Genomic DNA, 6,506 nt, shown 5'->3' on the forward strand with positions numbered 1-6,506 from the left:
GAAGCATCAGGGGCTAGCATGTCTCAATCCGCCTTCCCAGGTCACGTTGACACCAGGCGTTATGCAAGTTAAGCTAATCAATGGCAGAGCCGCAGATTAAGGGGACTGGTTTACAGCCATCCATCAGTGCCATTTACATGGGGGGGGGGGGTCTGTCAGGCCACAAACAGAAAAAGAGATGATGTGAAACAATCCTGTCTGAAGGTTTTTAACACTCTTTACAAATTGCTGTGGTGAATAACTTGTTGCCTGTATTTATCCCTTTTCAAATTGTGTCTTCGCTACAGTCATCCATCTTCATTCCTCACTGCCTGCTCCAGACACTCCTGGCTGCTACCTCATTACTTTATATTTGTACACGCTACTGCCAGAATGTGGCTAGTTCAGAGACACAAAGGAAGAGGCAGAGGACAAGCTCATCCCTGGTGTAAGTCCATTAACTTTCAAATGGAATTCAGCCTGGTCTGCCTAATATCTCCCCTCTTGGAGGCAGTGTGTTCTGTAGAGGCCAGAGCAGTGGCTGTAGGCATCCTGGGTTCTATTCATGGCTGTGCTAATGACCAACTAGAAAAGCAAATCATCGCATTGCTCGGTGCCTTAGTTTACCTAGTCTGTAAAATGAGAATGACAACTCTTTGTGGTGAGGTAAAGCATTGGCCACCCACATACAAGCTGCAGCTTTATGGATATTGATACCGAAGCTATCTCAAGTAGGTCTCCATGTGCTGTAATCACCCCGGGACTGGAATGTAGCAGGGACAGAACTTATGGCCATAGAATTCAGATCCTCCTGCTGAACTAGCAAAAGCCATTGTTAATTGATCCAAAGTATAATCTCCAGATGCTGATAGCTATATCGAGCCTATGACAAGCACTTCAACAGTTCCACTTCTATCGAATCAAGGGAGTGGCACACAGCCAGTACATTGCTGAATTACATCCCAAATTAAAGATCTGGATGATGCCATTGGGATCCATTGTCCCCCAAAACATATCTGTGCCCCGTGATCTGCCTAGAGATTTACATGGTCCCCAGATCTGAGCATCTTATTCCCACTAATGTATTTTATCCTTAAAACACCCCCGCTAGGTAGAGAAGTAGTATCTCCATTCCCAGGTGTGGAGATGTAGCACAGGGCAGACTCACATGAGGTTGCAGAGGGAGCCTGTGGCACAGCTAGGACTTGAACCCACGTCTCCTGAAGCCAAGGCCCTCATCACTAAACCAGCCTCGCAAGACAAGTCTAGCTCCAGCCAGAAGCAAACATAACTGCCAAGTACCCATTGTCTGGCTATGGCAAGCCAAAGGGCAGGCACCTTCCTCCTCCATTAGTGGAACGCCTGCCTCTGCCCCCTCTCCAAGATCCCATCACACCAGACTTCTGCTGCTCTCCTTTGTAAGCATGCAGAAATGGGATTATCTCACCTTCACCCTCACATCCCATGACCCATCCTCCCTCATTTCAGGACCCAATTAAACAAAACAAAACACACACACACTTGTTTGGGCAGCAGATCTTTAGCTGGTGCAAACTGGCATGGTTCTATTGATACAGATTTAGGCCAGCTGAAAAATCTGGCCCCTTGTTTTTAAAAACACTCCACTGAATTACCCCCAGCTGAACTCATGGCTTCCCTGTCTCTGCTCCCTCTCTTTGCTTACCACCAGCCCCCTCTCTTCTCAGAGTCTTCACACTCTCCTGCTGCTGTTTGCAAAACTCCCCCCTTGCCAGCTTTCCCTTTCATTCCAAACTTCAGCCTAAAAGCGTAATGTATCTTTTCTGCCTCTGAATCTCTCCCCCTCATTTGCCGGCCTTACGACTGACTGCTTCAATTTATTCACTCTCCAATGTCTCGAAACCACTGCTTCCTGTAATTTATGCCCGGCACTGTCTCGTTTTTATTTGACTCTGAAATGTGTTCTGGGGATAGAGTTTCTATGAAAGATGCTGTACAAAATAAACTTGTATTGTGCTATAAATCTTGGCCAAACTACAACTGCGTTAGGGATAAAATTACAGGCTACAAGTAAGTGTGTTGGGGGTGGGGGGGGGGGGGTTGATTGCACTCAGTTACCTAGCGGGGATGGGAAGACTCATTCCCTCCACTGCAGGAATCACTGGATGAAATCTTCTTGCCCTGTGCTTTGCAAGACATCAGACTAGAAGCTCACAGTGATCTCTTCGGTCCTTAAAATGCATGAATCTGAAGGGAGCATCATTACTAAAATAGCACCTAAAGGTCGCAATCAAGATCAGGGTCTCATTATGGTACAGGGTGTACAAATACCTAGTAAGAGACAGCCCCTGCCTCCAAGAGCTTGCAATTTAACTAGACAAAACAGACAAGGTGGGAGGGGAAATAGCCAGGGTCACACAATTGTTCAGTGGCAGAGCCCAAGTCACCAGAGTTCCAATGCATTGCCCTGTCCATTAGAGTACAGTGCCTCAACTGGATCAAAAGAAGAGAGTGGACTTGCTGAGGGTGGCCAAAGGGGTATAGCTGGGAGGAGCGCAAGGACATTAAACAAAGGAAGATTGGTGCTGAAAAGCAGGATGTATTTCCTAAAGGAGAGAGATTGTTTAGACGGAAGAGTTGTCTCTTCCAAAGGGAGGGAGAGAAGCCTCATAACGTCAGTGATGTAAAGCTGGAGTGGAGCAGGCACTCAAAAAATAAACCATTGGGTGCAGTCCTGCCCTGGTCAAGAGAGGTGACTAGACTGGATAGATTGTAAGCTTTTCAGGACACGGCCTGTCTTATTATGTGTGTGTACAGCATCTAACACAATGGGACCCAGATCCTCGATTGGGGCCTCTAGGCACTTTTATGATAGAAATAGATAAATAAAATAGTGACTTCTCCGATACTGGGATCAGCTTGGCACAAGGTTCACAATGGAGGGTTTGAGACAGGTATTGATGGAAGCAGAAGGGCAACCGATGGTATATCACAGGAACCTATTTTTGCCAACTGCCAGAGGACACAGAGCTCTGCAGAGGTCCCCGGCTCAAATAGGTGCACAGTAATTCACCAAAGGGTGTGATGTAAGGCCTCTACAGAGCGCCAGTAACCCACTGGTCATCATCGTCATTGCAAAGTGTATGTGCAGATAATGTTTAGGCAGTTATGTATCTATACTGGAAATTAGATTTGTAAAGACTTGCAGTTAAAAGCAGGTCACCAGGAGGGGATGCGCCTTGGACAAGTTCTGTTCAGTCAGGGGATAGCAGATGCTTATCTGTCTGGTCACTATGCATTGTGCGTCTCACAGCGTAAGTCTATTTGCACAAGAAGCCATGAGCTAATCAAGATTGCAAAATTGACAAGAGACTGAGAAATCTACAGGAAGGAACACATAGAAGGAGGGTGTCCGGATTATGAGTAAAGACCAAAGGACTGTTTTGATGTATCTGGGGTTGCAAAGAGGCACACAGTATCCTTTACCTAGGGGACAAGCTGGCAGCATGTTTTCTTTCATGAAAAAAGGATCACAACCAGGCCTGGCTGAAACCACTAAAAAGGACTTCGGGGTGAACTTTGCTCTAACAGATAAGAAAGTATGTAGTTAAATAAGTCTAGGCTCTGGAATGCATGTTATGATTTTAATGCATATATAACCATTTGTTCCCAATATTTCTACTTGCAAAAGATTAACAACAAAAAGAAGAGATACAAATGACAGCTTGTTTTCACTATAGACATATCTAAGTGCTGTGTGTTAAGCACAGCGGTGATCTGCAACTAAGCTGGGGAGTGCCGCTTCTTTGGGCCCAGCGACTATGTGAATACTATGAGTGTCCAGTGGAACAGGGGCTGGACACCCCAGAAGGTTGCTCGCAGAGCTTGGCAAATTGAGTGTGCTTATTGCTAACCTGCAGAGTGGCAGAAGAGCCAGGGCAGGTTGTGAGAGGAGGGCTTGTGCTGTCCACGGCCCATGGACTCAGGCAGCTGGCCCATGGTAGGCACAGATAAGGCTTCCCTCACACTAAGAGCTGGCAGTGGCAAGATACATCACAAACCTAAGTATCCCTGCTGGGAAGCATCGCAGATGGGTTCTGATCGAGTTGTTCCTGACATAGGCTTGCTAAGGAATCCATCCTCAACTGAACCACTGTAATGGACTTACTAATGCATTAGGTTATCATAACATTGACACAAACAGCCCTGTCCATCGTTGACATGACTAGTGAGGTCAGCAGCATTCACCGGGGTGGACTACAGCTACGGTCTCCCCAGAGCCATCTCTACTGGGCACATTCTATATCTTCCTTGGTGTAGTTTATCTATTCAATGGTACATGTGGAGGCCCAGATTCTAGGAGCTACATGTGTACAATTGCACACACATAATTGCAGTGTGCAGTGACAACGACTAATCACAACGGTGACAACTGCATCTCTGTTCCCCAGTCCAGTATCTATATTGTTGCCCCTGTTCACAGAGTCTGTGGTAGTCCATACAGCCACAGTGACACTGAAAAAATTGTGCGTATGTTTTTGCACCTGCAATTCTGAAAATCTGGGATTGACTGACATTTAAAAGCAGCAACAACCCACAACTTCTCCAGTCCATACAGCATCCTGGAAATGCATTGTACTAGGAGAAAAGCTTGGCTCTTAGTACCCCAAATGGAATTCCCTGGGTGTATGCGAGAAATACATTTACTCCAACATTAGGAATACTGAATTATCAAGCATTCAGGAACATCTTCTCCCATTGCATGTCAAACTGTGGCTCTTGGCTTATTTAATTGCATGTGGTTACAACCTTTTTCTTTTCCTCTTAAAAAGAACAGAAATCAGATTTGAAATGCAGTCATTATCGCTAGCAGCTCACCACAAAACAATTCCAGCCCATGCTCCTGGCTAACAAGATCATAAATTCAACCCCAAACCAGTTTATATGGGGGCAGTCTACTATCTTTCCTGTCTAAGCATGCCAGCTGCTCAGCAGTGCACCCTGGATACTCAAGAGACTTCTCCAGGATTTTTGCTCTGTCTAGTCTGGTAGGCCACCTCCACCAATAGCCAGCACCACCCGCTTCAGAGCAAGGTACAAGAAACCCTACAGTGATGGGATAGCCTGCCTGCAGGGAAAGTTTCCTCCCACTCTTTAACAGTTAAGATCTCTGGCCTTAAAACAATAGCCTGCATTTGCATTATGTAACATTGCTCCTAACTGAATAGGCCCCAAGCTGAAAAGCCATTCCTATGATGAATGCTCTAGCTAGGCATTATGTTAAATTCACTTCTCCGTCGCCGATTTCCCTGTTGCTCTGTGCCTGGTAGGAATCTATGTCTCGGCACTTGGCTGTATGCAGAAGTGCTTTGTGCATATCGGACTTCATAAACACCACAAATTTACTAGGAATGTTGATGGAACCACCCAGCAATACAAACCTGCTGTGATCCACCTCTATAGAGATGGATTTATGGGGTCATGTGGGCTAAGCGGTTTCCACCTGCAGTCCCCATTTTGCTGCATGCAAATGCCCATTTTCTTTACCCCCATCTGCCCTATATTCCTGGCATTATTAGTATTATTCTTTAACACTACGATAGCACCAAGAGTCCCAAGACAAGATGAAGTCCCCATTGTACCGTGTGCTCTACGAACAAGCTGTGGGAAGAGACAGTCCCTGCCTTGAAGAACTATTAGGCCACAAAGACAGCAGGTGGGATCAAGTAGGGTATATTTCCTTCTAATGTGAAGAATGGTAAACTGAGGCACAGGGAAATTAAGTAATTTGCTAAAGTGTTCTGTGGCTATGAATCCCATGCTTCAATCACAAGGCCGACCCTCCCATTACAAAGTACTATGGGCCCTTTGGCCAGTAGCAACGAGACACATTGCCAGTGTGTGAGGCAAAACCCAGCTGTGCCATGCAGGAAATCCCCCAGCAATAAACATGAAGCTCAAGAAAAGAGCTTCCCCACTAAGAGTTAGAGACAGCTGAGGAGCCCTGAGGGCCTGGACTTCTATAGCGGAGATCACTGCTCAGTTCACAGTTATTTCACACTCAGAAATTACCAGGCTGAAAGCTAAAACAGACAATCAATTGGGAATGACGAGCATTAGGATAGCAGAGGTACCAGAAACTTCCTCAGCGATGAAAGGACAGGTCGTTACCAACACACCAGCAGAAATAAAGCTAGTGCCTGACAATCTAGAGGTCATAGGCTGGGGCAAAAGGAAATATCTAAGAATGATTGGGCTTATATGAGGTACTGAGGTAAAAAGCAACCTATGCCCTTCCTCCATTGAGAGATTTCTGCAGCACTAAAAATGCAAGCAAAAAGATGGCTGGATTAAAATTGAGCAGGCATACAGAACTGAAGTAGGCTCTGCAACACTCCTTCTCTGCCCCCAGCCCTGTTCCTGGCACAAACCCTCTCTCCCCCGACATACACCCTAGGCTAGCTTGTGAAGAAGTCAGCTACGTCATCTCTGCTGACTATAAACCAGCGAAGAGTTCCCCGGTGCAAGGGGAATTTTCCACTCGTGAC

This window comes from Natator depressus, chromosome 22, assembly GCF_965152275.1.
Source record: "Natator depressus isolate rNatDep1 chromosome 22, rNatDep2.hap1, whole genome shotgun sequence".
NCBI lineage: Eukaryota > Metazoa > Chordata > Testudines > Cheloniidae > Natator > Natator depressus.